The sequence below is a fragment of the Buteo buteo genome, chromosome 8, assembly GCF_964188355.1.
Source record: "Buteo buteo chromosome 8, bButBut1.hap1.1, whole genome shotgun sequence".
Lineage (NCBI taxonomy): Eukaryota > Metazoa > Chordata > Aves > Accipitriformes > Accipitridae > Buteo > Buteo buteo.
Window position 1 is genome coordinate 43641470 of NC_134178.1, and position 12292 is coordinate 43653761.

The window sequence follows — 12292 nt, forward strand, 5'->3', positions numbered from 1 at the left end:
AAATCTACAGCAAATTCAACCTCGGTATCTTAACAAAAATATTGTATGTATGTGCCTCCAAACAAGGCAGAATCTGGCCCACAAAAATGATCCGTAGAAAAATATAGGGATAAGTAGATGGATTTATTTAAATTAAGTGAATCTAATGGTCCTGGAGGGGAAAAAAAGTAAGCAAACCTTTGGGCAAAGAGCTGACTTAAAAGTGTAACCTACACATGAGGTCATGTGAAAACTCCCACTGCTTTACAATAGATGATTGTAGAAGAGGCAGTGTAGACCTTTATTTAGCTAATTTGACTGGATAGCAGGTTTGTTGTGCACTGTTATCAGCAAATCAAAATGTAAGACCAAGTGATTCAAAACGCTAAGGAATTTGCTATAAGAAGGGATAGCATCCACATTCTGGGAAGTACCTCTTCTAGTACATCTAAGATCACTTGTGTCCCACAGCTGTGACTGAAAATCCATCTCTCCCTGGTCTTCTGTCCAACTTGTGCTTTTCAGAGTGAAAAATACAAGCCTGGGAATGTAGTAGTGGGATTAGTAGAATTACAGATGAGTATTTCCTATAAAAAAGCAGATCTCTATCATGTTGAATTCTTTGCATGAATGACTCGGCATGTGTTTTCCATGCTGCACTCTACCATCCACCCATCTTGGCCTTGGTCAGATGGTAATGCATTTGTGGGAAGACACCTAGAACCTTCTGAGAATGTGATGAGGACAAAAATTGTCTGGATCCTCATGTTTCAACCAGAAAAAGAATGTTCCTGCTTGCACTTCCTAGCATTTTCTTGAGTATTTCTTCAAAGTTATGGATAGAAACAGTCCCCTCAAGGAACTACATGAAGTGAGAAAAAAAAAAATCAAAGGAGGTTAAGGGAAGCCAGAAGCAGCTTCTTGTAAGATCTGAGAAAGTCTCAGGTTTTGCTGCCTTGAGCAGAAAAGAATTATTTTCTTAACTTATTTATTGAAGTAAGTGCAGGGCATCTACTAGCCTTCCTCTGCTACTTCGGTGAACTTGAGGCGGTAGCATTGGTATTCACATGATAAGGATTTTTTTTTTCCCAAATAGGAGAAGAGAGACAAGTTAGGAGCAAATCAAAGGTATTTATGATCTCATGCAGGTCCACTGCAGAAACGGATGAAGAATCAGAGATCATATCCCTTTTCTGTGTGCCACATCATGAAACAGGCCAAGTTTCGGCCTGGCTTCCTATGAGGGTCCTACCTCTTTATCTACCTCTCTGTGTGTGCATCTAAGATCATGCCATAAAGCAGTGCCAGTCCATGTACTTGACCACTTACAGATCTTTCCTAGAACATCTTCTGGCCACTGTGCCAGGAGGAACGGGAAAAGATCAAACCAGAAGGTAACTGAACAGTAAAGGTGTCTTGCATTACATGGAGACAGAGCATGCTCTGGACCAGAGACCATCTTTGTTTGACATGGACATACTGGAGTGAGTCTAGCATAGGTCCACTGAAATGATTCGGGGATTGGAGCATCTGACATACCAGGAGAGGCTAGGAGAGCTGGGATTTTTTAGCCTTGAGAAGAGAGGTTTCAGAGTGGAATTAAATGCGTGTGAATGTGTATCAACATGTATAAATACCTGATGGAAGGGAGTAAAAAAAATGGAGCCAGGCTCTTCATAGTGGTATCCAGTGAAAGGAAAAGAGGGAACAGGTACAAACTGAAATACATGAAATTCTATTTAAATGTGAGGGGGAAAAAACCCAAACATTTTTACTATGCAGGTGTTAAATGCTGGAACAGCTTCCCCAGGGAGGTTGTGGACTCTGTCTTTGGAGATACTCAAAACCTGAGTTGGCACAGCCCTGAGCAACCTGCTCTAGTTGACCCTGTTCTGAGCGGGGAGACAGGACCTCCAGCAGTCCATTTCAACTTAAACGATTCTCCTGTGAATCTATGAGATCCATTGTGGATACTTAAAAAACCAACCAAACAAAAAAACCAACCAACTCTAATCTTGCCTATTCAGTAGTGTACAGGAGCATAGCATCTCACAAATTTCTGACCTATGACCCTACCACACAAGTAGCTTGACTGATGTGAAACATTTCCTCATGTCTCAGTGGTTTAAAGAGATGATGAGAGATAAGCATGTAACAGCGTCTCAGCATCTGCCCCTGAGCCCATCTTCAGTGTATTCCTCCTTTGCCAATATTCTGGACAGGCTGTAGGTGCCGGTCCTCTCTGAGGTTTGTGTACATCCCTAGCTTAGATCTCTTAGCAGTCTTCTTTCCGTGGGGTACTGCAACAAGTCCTGCTGCTCTAAGACCATGAAACCAGTATTTAGGAATCCTCTAACTATTCTTGAGCAGCTGCTGGGGTGGTGTAGTCAGAGAAGAAATACAGACTTAGCAGAGGAGTTTCTTGGTCGCTTTCAAAGAAGTCCAGTTAAAGACCTTTGAAAAAGCCCCCTGTCCCTTGTTGAAGTTTTCCCTGAGTTTCCGTAGCCTTTCAGGCAAGGGCAGCGTCTCCCCTTGTCCTTTTCCCCACATGGCACAGGTAAAACCTTGCTCCTTGCACCGAGTCTCTCCCCTGCACCAGATGTATGGCCTACATAAGCTCTAGCCTGTTGCTTTTCGTCACGTTTCTCGCACCTCTGAGCGGGGAGGAGGCAAGCCCCATTGTGATAGTCGAGCCGTGGGGAGCCATCAGCAGCCGGTAAGGCTGAGAGGCAGGCTTTCAGCGGGGTGTCGGACGCTTTCCAGGGCAGGGCTATTACCTGGAATGCAGCAGAGTACTCAAGCCTTGGGCAAGTTTAGACACATGTTGATGCATAATACAAGATGGAGCCTATCACTTGATATCGGCCTCTTCCAGTCAGTCAGGGGGTTGGGTAAGCAGCTACGCCATGCAAAACAGGAGGTAATGTAACTACCAAATCAATGATACGGAAACGTTTCTTCTAATTCCCGGCTGACTGTTGCATTGTAAAGTCATTCCGTGTTGTATGGACCTTGACTAGGGGGCAAGCACCACAAATAAAACTGGCATTATTTTAGAAAAAGGGAGTGAGGGGAAAAATAAAAGATGCAATCTATAGCAGCCACGATAAAGTTATTCCTATCAGATAGTTTCTGTGTTGCATTATCTTCTGCATTTGTTCCCTTTGTAGACTGGATTGTTCTTGAGTAGTTCAAAGCGCAGGACTGGAATCTAGGAGGTCTAGATTTTCTTCGTGCATTCCCAGCTGCTGGTTCATTGTACAGCCTGAAAACTTAACTGTTCTTAAAGGGTAAGACAACCCTGAGGTGAAATGAAAAAGGAGCGACATTTGAATACAGAAAAGGTGACTTGCACGGCACGCAGAACTCTGCCCGTTTCCTCCCCAGCTGCCCAGAGCGAGCGGTGTAAGGAATTTGCTGCCCAAGGCAGGCTTCGGGCAGCCTGTTCAGAGGCTTCAGGCAAACCAGGCCCTTCTCCCTGGGGGGCAGGATGTCCTTCCTCATTGCAGACCTCTTGTGACCGGGGGGGCAAATTGCACTGCAGCTGCAGGCTGTGGGTGGAGGAACAGACCAAGCAGTCCCGAAGGCTAGGCTTTACAGTGCCTATCAATACACTTAGCCTTGGAGAAAACCCAAGAACGTGGTTGTCCTGGATGGGAGAGCTCAAAGGGACTGGTCTTTCTGCCGGAGGAGAGCGTGACGGCAAAAGGAGAGGTGAGGGGGAAGGCTGGGTGGAGGAGAGGTGGAAGGGCTCGGCCTTGGAGGGGCTGCGGGGGTCCGGAGGTGGGCACCCGGGAGCAGGGAGGGAGGCGACGGGAAGGTCTCGGAAAAAGGGCCAGCAGCGGGATTTGCGAGGCAGCGCCTGTACGAGCTGAGCTGCGGAGGAGGCAGAGCTGCAGGGAGAGGTTCCAGGGGTGAAATCAGGCCTCGACGGGGGGTGGGTTGGGGGGGGGGAAGTAGCGGGTCCAGCCGCGGGTCCCCACCGGGAACGACCGCGGCAAGGGCCGGCCGGGAGACGCCAGGCCCCGGGAGATGCCGGGATCCCGGTCGGAGCGAAGGCGATCGCTTCTCGGGGAGCGAAGCCTCGGCCCGGGGGGGGGGGGGGCGGTGGCTCCGGCGGGGGAGGGCCGGCGGGGCGGCGCCGGGCACAGGAAGCGGAAAGCGGCGGCAGCAGCGACGGCGGCCGCCGCCGGGGGAAGGCGGCGGGTCGGTGCCGGGAACGGCATGGGGCGGCCGCGGGAGGGAGGTGAGTCCGCCCGTCCGTCGGTCGGTCCGTTTGCTCGCTCGCCTGCCTGCTTGTCTGTCTGGTGTGCGCGGAGCGCTGCCCTCCCGCCGGCGGGACCCCGCCGCCGTTCTGCCCCGGGGGTACCCGGGTAAGGGCAGCGCTGGGGCAGCCTCTCTCGGCTCCCGCGCCTGGCGACGGAGGTCGGTCCCCGGCCGGGGAAGCGGGGGGGAGCTGAGAGCCCGGCTGAGCTGCGGTGATGCCGGCTGCGAGGGGCTGGGGAGAGCCCGCTGTATCGCCGCTGCCCCTGCCCGGCGGTTTCCGGGGCGGCTGGGCGCTGGTTGCCGTGGCCAGGCGGAGGGGGAAGGCGGGCGGGGGCGGCCGCCGGCGGGCCTCCCTCCTGCCGGCCGGGGCTCTGTCTCGGCGCTGCCCTCGCCCGCGGGGAGGCTGCTGGGGCGGCGGGTCCCGGCTCCGGTACCGCGGGCGGGAGGGGTTTCGATTTCCCGGGGTAAAAGCCTTAAATGCCGGCGAGGGTCGAAGGGGTAGCCCCTCACGGCGGGCAGCGCTTTTCTCTGCCGAGCCTTGCCGTTGAAGGAACCCGTGCGCTGTTACTGCGCTAGGGTGAGTGGTTTCACGCTGGTGCAAAGGTTCTGCTGATGCCTCGCATGCCCAGGCCGTGTAAAACCAGCTGGTTTACGTCTGGACTCATCCCGCTGGACAGCAAGGCGGTACAGAAGTGACCGGGAGGGAGGGAAGACACAACCGCACTTCTTTGCTTAGAAGCTGGTTTGGTCGTTGAAGTGATGCCCGAAGTCGTGGGCTCTCAGGACCGAACGGTCGTTTCTGTTCAGCAAGTTACGGCCTGGGGAAGGTCCCATGGCCGGAGATATATCTGCTCCAACGACAGCGTCTCCTTCTGCGCCTTGGCAGCACTGGCCTGGGATGCATACCTGCACGCTTCTGAGTGCGCCCAATAGAGGGCAAAGCTATTGCATTAGCTGTTCAGTAATGGCACGCTTTGGAGAGCCGCTGTGAACCGACGTCGTGTTCTTGTTTAGAAGATTGTCAGGCTTGTAAACTAACTCCGTTATGCCAACGGTTGAACTCTTTGACTTGCGGGGTCTATGCAAGTATATATGACTTGATGGTAGGGATTTTTGTCTGAGGAGGCAGACTCAGCGATTGAATGACTGCTTGAAGCAGTGGGGTTTTTTGGTCCTGAGTTTGTCAATAATGACTTGCCCACAAGATCTTTGCAGCTCTAAAGAGTTAAGAAATCAAGTCACCCTAGCTGGAAGAGCAAATTAGAATGTTGTGGCATATGTTCTGTGGTATCATTGCCTGTGAGCCCATCACTGGGGCATCCTGACTTTGAGGAGATGAGTTGTGGAAAAGAGAGCTTTAGCAGTGCTTTGCCATCTTTGAAGAGCTTCATTTTGGCCATGCTTGGCTCTTTTCCTCCTCTGGGGTTTGGCTATATAGCTGACCGCAACTACGGGACCAGTGTTGGCTCTATGATCATTTCACTTGTTAATTTTGAAAAATAACTGGTGAATAGAGTCTTACAGAAAGCCTCCCTTAAGAATGTTCCCTACGAGCTGAAATTTTGGAAGGATCCCAGCTTGTGTCAGAACCACCCAGGCAAGCATCTAACTGCCCACGGTCATTGGCCAGCAGCTCCCTGTGGCTGCTGCTGGCCTTTTGGTTTTGATTAGTAGTGGCAGTGTCCTTGGTGGCCCTTATCTTATGGATATTTGCAACTAGGGAGGGCTTACCGTTGCTGGGAGAGCAGCACGGTGTACTAGGAAAACGCTACTCAGATGACTGCGGTTGTCCTAGCAAAACTGCATGTCGTATTGTTGTGGTAGCCTGCCTTCCTTCCACCCCCATCTCTAGCAACTAAAGCAAAGAATGGTATCATAAATGTGGCTTTGCTGCTATAGGGGGTGTTGTGCTGCGTAGGGATACCTGAGAGGCAGACCTGAGTGGAGAACTGTGATGTCTGGTTCTGGTGGTGGGAAGCAGTAAGTGTCATGCTTCTGCATATCTGCTAGCATCACTGGGGAATTTGGCGGAAGGAGAAAATGAACCCTTGTGAAAACTATCTTATGACTTTTTTTATTTTCTCATTAGCCTTTACTTCAGAATTATCTGATTTGAAATTAAAAAACAGTGGTTATTTCCTCAGGGGTCAACACCCTTGCCCTTTCTCCTTGCAAGGTCAGAATGGCATTGGCTTTGTACAGGGTTGAGCAGGAGGAGGGAGGTAGAGGGAGACTCCATACTGTGGAGTCCCACAGTGTTGCGTACTGGGGATTTGATCAGGGTCTGTAGGCTTCTCTTTTCATTTTAAATTCAAATATAAAATGCAGGGTAGACATGCAGTATCCTAAAGGAGGGGGTAGGCTTTCAGTGGAGAAACCTTTTGCAGTTTATAGCCTTTAATGCTATCTCAGTATCTAAGTGCTATGGCTAAAAGTAAACTTTGAAAATAAGGTACAGGTACTGCCTGCTTGGACAGGCAGAGTCTGAAGAAGAGTCTTGCAAGAGTCTTTCCCCTGTTTGTTTCAGTAAGGCTGTCAGGGTTTAAATGTCGGTATGGAAAACTGTGTTCCTGTGCACAGTCCCAGGTGCTCTAGTACCATGAGGGTGAGGGCACTATATCTTCTACCATGTTGCGTGGCTCTGGGGTTAAGAGGTGCACTTGAAGATCTAGCAACACAGGAGAGACATATGAGTGAGGAAGCGCAAGCTTTTGCCAGTCTGACAGAATAGCAGCTGGGGTACAATTTGCATGATAGACTTGAATGCTGCTTGTGCTTCAAAAACTTGGGCAGCGCAGATGCGGTTCTTGGAGTGGGCAAAGGACATCCTCCAGGGACATGCTTCACCGATGGGTCCCATGTGGAGAACTTCCCAACTTCCAGCTGTGTAACGGGGAGGCAGGAGGCTGTGGCTTACTGCTTAGAAATACCACTTGCTTGGGTGGCGGTTTTGGCCGGGTATTTCTGTTGTCAGTTGAAACAGTCTCAGTATGTTTTCAGATCTGTGTTGTTGCATGTTCTGATTAAATGTGCGGGTGGATTGCTTCAGTAAACCAAGTGACTTTTCTTTTTGAAATATCCATGGAATAATGGTTTTCAGCCTAGGGGCTGGAAATTCCTGGGGGTCTATGAAGTCTTTCTAAGAAGCCTCTGAGAAGCAAAAGAAAAGAGAACCTATTGCTAGAGGGCTTGAATTTGCTGACCACTAAACGTTTGGGTGTTTTTTTGGGTTTTTTTTTTAGGATGAGGGGCTTGCAAATCAAGAGTCACTGCTGTAGAGTAAAAGCCCTGGTTTATATATACATATTGAAGGCCAAAATTAACCTTGTTTAATGACATGCAAAAATAAATAGAAAGTTTTTGGAAAACCCCTGTTTCCCAAAGCTCGTTGGCCGTTAAAAAAACTGAAAGCCTTGGCTCTGCAAGTAGATTAGCATGAGTGAACTTCTGTGCTTACAGATCAAATTGCTGGATTGGGGCCTGCTCAGGAAATTCAAAAGCGAAAGGTTCCTGTGGCATTGCTCATAGGTCTTACTATATATGCAGTTGAACATAGCAAGTTGCGTAACTTCTCGTTTTTCTGAAGTGAATAATAGGAATATGCTGCAGCTGTACCATGCGCCCAAGTTAATGCTAGAGCTGGAAGGCTTCCTCTGCTTAGCCATCTTTTAAATATTTTTACTCTTGAACCCTAATGCTATCCTGCAGCTTAGCTCTTGGGGTTCTACATGTTTAATTTGTAAAGTTCTTCATTTCACTAAATGAAGAAAAAAGATTTCTTGGCACGATAGCTCGTGGGCATCCGTTACCCTATAGACAGCTGGTGTTATTTAACAAGTGAGGCTGACAGTGTATGGAGCCGAATGTGCGCACATCCTCATGGACACTTGTGGCTGCTTGTGCTCCAGATGGCACTTCCAAATATATGTAACTTCATGAACCGACTGGTAAATCAACTCTAATTGATTGCAAGTTTTAAACAGAGTAAGACTGAAACTGTACAGACAAGGATTTCAAAGCTGAGCTGCTTTGGAGTTATTTGCCTCCACTTCACAGAGGAAAATCCATTGGGAAAGCATGGGATGTAAAAGAGCGCTCTTGTTTGTGTTTGCCCTCTTTGATTTAAAGATGTAACTTGCTCTTTTAAATTTCCCTTGGGCTGGGAGCCAAACTGTGCTCCCTTGAAGACGATCACAAAGCGAACTTCATTGGAAATGGGATTGGGCTCCCAGCATGGAAAATAGCAATTCAAAAGAACTCTTTCTGGAGATTTATGAGCATATGAAAAGAGGGAGTTACAATGAGTTGTGTAGCTGCGTAGAAACTGTAATTACAGCGATCTCTGCGATACTCAGGGGTCACTACATTTCTCCGCTGTCATGCAGGATGCGGCCATCCTTCTTACCAGAACGGGGTCCCAAAATTTCCTTTTGGGAAAACTGTTTTCCATCTAGTACTTGGCATCCTTCTCTCATGGGTGAGTAAGCGAAAGGCAAAGTGAGAGTGCCAGCCCCACTGCGAGCAAAGTGCTGGGTATGCAGTTAGACAATTGTCGTGGCTGGAGTGGAGGAGGCATTCCCATCTCCCCTCCAGCTGTTCGCTTGCGCTGCTATTCACCCTCGCGTTGGTTTTGCTGTTTGGGGCTGTGCTGTGAACTAGGTCACGGAAAGGATCCAAGGCAAAAGCGTGGCGAGGGGGAGAAAAGGGATTTTTTTGTTTTGTTTTCCAGTGGTGCTGTTTGCTTGCTGAGAATTGTGTTGACACAACAGAGAGTGGTGAACCGTGGTGTGGAGGTGGAAGCTACTTAACACCAGCTTTCTCGTTAGGGCCGAAATACAGTGCAACTGTACCCTCTGGCTGAAGGAGCTTTCTTTCACACAGGGCCAGAAGCTCTGCAAACAGACCCTGCCTTCAGTGGAGTCCTGCGAGTTGTAATGATCTTTTGTGAAGCCGTTTTAATTGGCTAAATTGGGCTTTCAGTTCACATTTGTTTGTGGAGGGATGGGGCTGCTGCTTTACGCAGCATTATTGTCCTTGCCCAGAGGAGTAGGGTAAGAATCATCAATCATAGTGACTTAGTAGCATTCAAAGACTGTGCTTAGTTTGGGTATGGTTGTGCTATGTAGGATACACTTACAGCTTGTCTTCTCTAGCTTTGCTCAGGCTCTAGTGGTGGGCACTATTGGGCTGGTGGCTAATCCAGGGTTGACTTCTGTCTATGCCATTGAAAGAGCTCCAACCCAGAGGTGTAGTTTAGTATGTCACTTGTCTTTTGGTCCCCTCCCTATCTTTTCCCCAGTAGTTCCAGAAGCTTTTCTGGGGTAAGGCTGGTCCCCTTCCTGCTGTAAAGTAGACCAGGAGGTAGGTAACCAGCTTGGCTTGGCTTGGCTATGAGCAGTGTGTGTTTGGACTGTGCTCCTCCCTCCTTGGTTTCTTCATCTCATCCTGCTCAGACTGGGAGTGGTGTCTAGCTAGCAGCCCAGGCTATCCTTTGTTGGCCAAATCGAGGAAGCCTTGTTGATAATCAGCCTTGGCTGGGCACCAGACAAAGCTAGTGGTCTTCTGCTTTTTCCAGCTGAAGTTGGGCAGATACATTTTATTCCCAGGACCTCTGTAAATGTTTTGACAGGAAGATCTATTTAGCTACTGGTGTGTCCTGCAGCTGGGGTAAAGAGGTGGTGCAGAGTCCCCAGGTTCATCGTACTGCTTTTGACAACAATCCAGGAGACTTAATGTTTTTTGGGGGCCGCCTTGTTGACTTTTCACAGAGCTGTGTCAAAACCGTTGCTCTTGTTTACACAGAAAACGAAAGTTGGCATGATCCAGCCTGCCCTAACGTTCCTGTGTTGGTCTTCCCATGAGTCTGCTTTCTCTGCCTGGTGCCCAGCGCTGCCTTGCTTCACCCACCATCACATGGGCACTGCTCATTCATGGGTCCTGTCTAGGCAGCCTGTGCATTTCCACAGCAGTCTCCACTTGCCAAAATGTTCTCCGGCATCTCCAGAGAAGTGTGACCCTGTGCTGCTGGGGGTGAGAGGGGTCAGAAGAGGAGCTCTGTTCCCAGTCGCTGTCTCAGCTCTGATTCTTCTGTCTGGGAGTCAGGGGATAATTCTTTTATGTGGTTAGAAGAAAAGGCTGGGAGTTGATACTTTCCTAGAAGCCTAGGAAAAATGCATAACCCTTCCTGATGTATGCTGGCAGCTCTCCTTGCTTTTCCTATTCCTGTAATGTGGTGGTATGTGTTTGTGAAGATAGTGGTTGTTCTCAAAAGGACTCCAGTAACATCACAGTCGGTGGTTTAAACCTATAAAACTTGTTATCACCTTTTGTACAACTGAGGGTGTTTCTGGTTTGTAATGCCTGATGATTACAAGGTCCTGTGTAGACATCTCCTCTGTTGGAATCGTAGCCCTTTTTGAAGGTAGGGGGGTGGTGGCCTCACCCCCGTTGATTGGAGAGGGACAAAGAGGAAGGATTTTTCCATGGTTGCCTAGGACAGTAGCAGGACAGAGGTAAAAATCAGCTTTAATGAGTCCCAGCCTATTACTGAAGCCATAAGCTACAGGCTGTGTGCAAGTCTAGGAAGTTAACGAGTGTTAAAATCATGTGTCCCAGGCTGGGGGATTTTTATTCCTGTTACAGTAATGATGCCATTTTCCAAACTGTGCCGTGCCTTGGCTTTATGTTTCACTGTGTTTAAATCCATCTTCATTCCTCCCCTCCCCAAACCGGGCCTTACGTTCCCATCCTTATTTGTCCTTCCTAGCTTCTCTGCTGCCTTTAAGCAGCTTTCTCGAGGCACGATATGCACTTCGAGCTTGGGAATTCCTGTACACAAAAGGTCCCCCCCCCGCCTTCTCCTTTCCAAGAGCCCTGGCAAGCCCAAGTGTTGTGCAAATACCTGCAGCTCTCCATGCAGCGGGAACGCTTCTTTACTTCGTTGCAGATTGCACCGCCAGCCAAGGAACCCTGTGGGGAAGAGGCTTCATTCTTTGGCACGGCTTGCATGTGGTAGAGCTCTCTGCTCGGTTACGAGCTTTTCTGGAGGTGTTAGTGGAGGAATCTTATGGTTGGAAAGAATAGTTGGCCAAGTATAAAGCCTGATTTCTGTTGTTGTCCCTCTGTGTTTGGAGAGGGAGAGGGCTGAAAGCAGTGGTCGACTGTTTTATTGCTAACAGCTTTGAAAACTGCTGTGAACAGAAAATGACAGAGGGATCTAATTTAATTTTTAAAGCGGTCTTTTGCACGCTCTGGAAGTATAGCATGGCTGTAGTCCTGTGCTGGCTGGAGGTAGCAGGCGTCTGGGCAGGAGGCATGTGAGAGTGCTCCTGCATGCCAAATGCTGGGCTGTGCCAAGGTACCTCTGTCCGTAGCTGCAACCCCTCTGCCTGCACCTCTTCACCGTTTGCATGCGTTTCCCCAAACTGGTGACTAACTCCCCTTCATTCCATTTCTCTTCTCACCTAACACAGGATGTGGATTTGGAAAGCGGGATGGTGTCTACCCCTCTTCCTCACAGGGTTCAGGGGTTTTGACATGTCACCATTGGGAATTGTACTGATGTCACCCTGTTCCTGTTCCAAAAAACATGACCCTCTTCTGCCCTTTACGGATGGGACTTAAGCTTCTGTTCCAACTGGAAGTACGTTGTAAGAAGTGTTGGCCCACATGAGCTAGAAATGATCTCTAATCAGCTCTCCCCAGTGTTATTAGTGTGTATATATAGAGAGACAATTTTTAATAAAATTCAATTCTTCAAGGCCCAAATTAGCTTCTGGAGGCAAAGGTTACAAAGAAAGGGAGGTGCTTATAGTACCATTGATTGTATAGTAACTAATGCTTGTAAAATGTGGGCACACCTTCCAGTTGTGAAAACAAAGCAGGTTCAGACATGGTGGTCTGATCCTCTCCTGCATTTCTCCTAGGAAAGTCACCCTCACCCCCCACCCCTTCCCCCTGTATATAGGCTATAATGCTGCCGTTCAAAATCTGGGGAGTATTGGGGCTGTGTATTACACAGGTGAAGAAATGGGGGTGTGGAAGTTGA

At 48.9% G+C, this 12292-nt stretch overlaps 1 protein-coding gene across 3 annotated transcripts in view; it reads left to right on the plus strand.

The window, feature by feature from the left end:
* Positions 1-3455: 3455 nt before the first annotated feature.
* VANGL1 (VANGL planar cell polarity protein 1) overlaps positions 3456-12292 on the plus strand; it is a 49558-nt gene continuing 40721 nt past the window's right edge. For 2 of the 3 annotated variants that reach the window (XR_012651372.1, XM_075034380.1), the window contains exon 1: positions 4154-4225. The gene's annotated coding sequence lies outside the window, so the exon portion shown is untranslated. Of the gene's footprint in view, positions 3694-4153; positions 4226-12292 lie in introns of those variants that run through there. The other variant, XM_075034381.1, reaches the window with a different exon arrangement.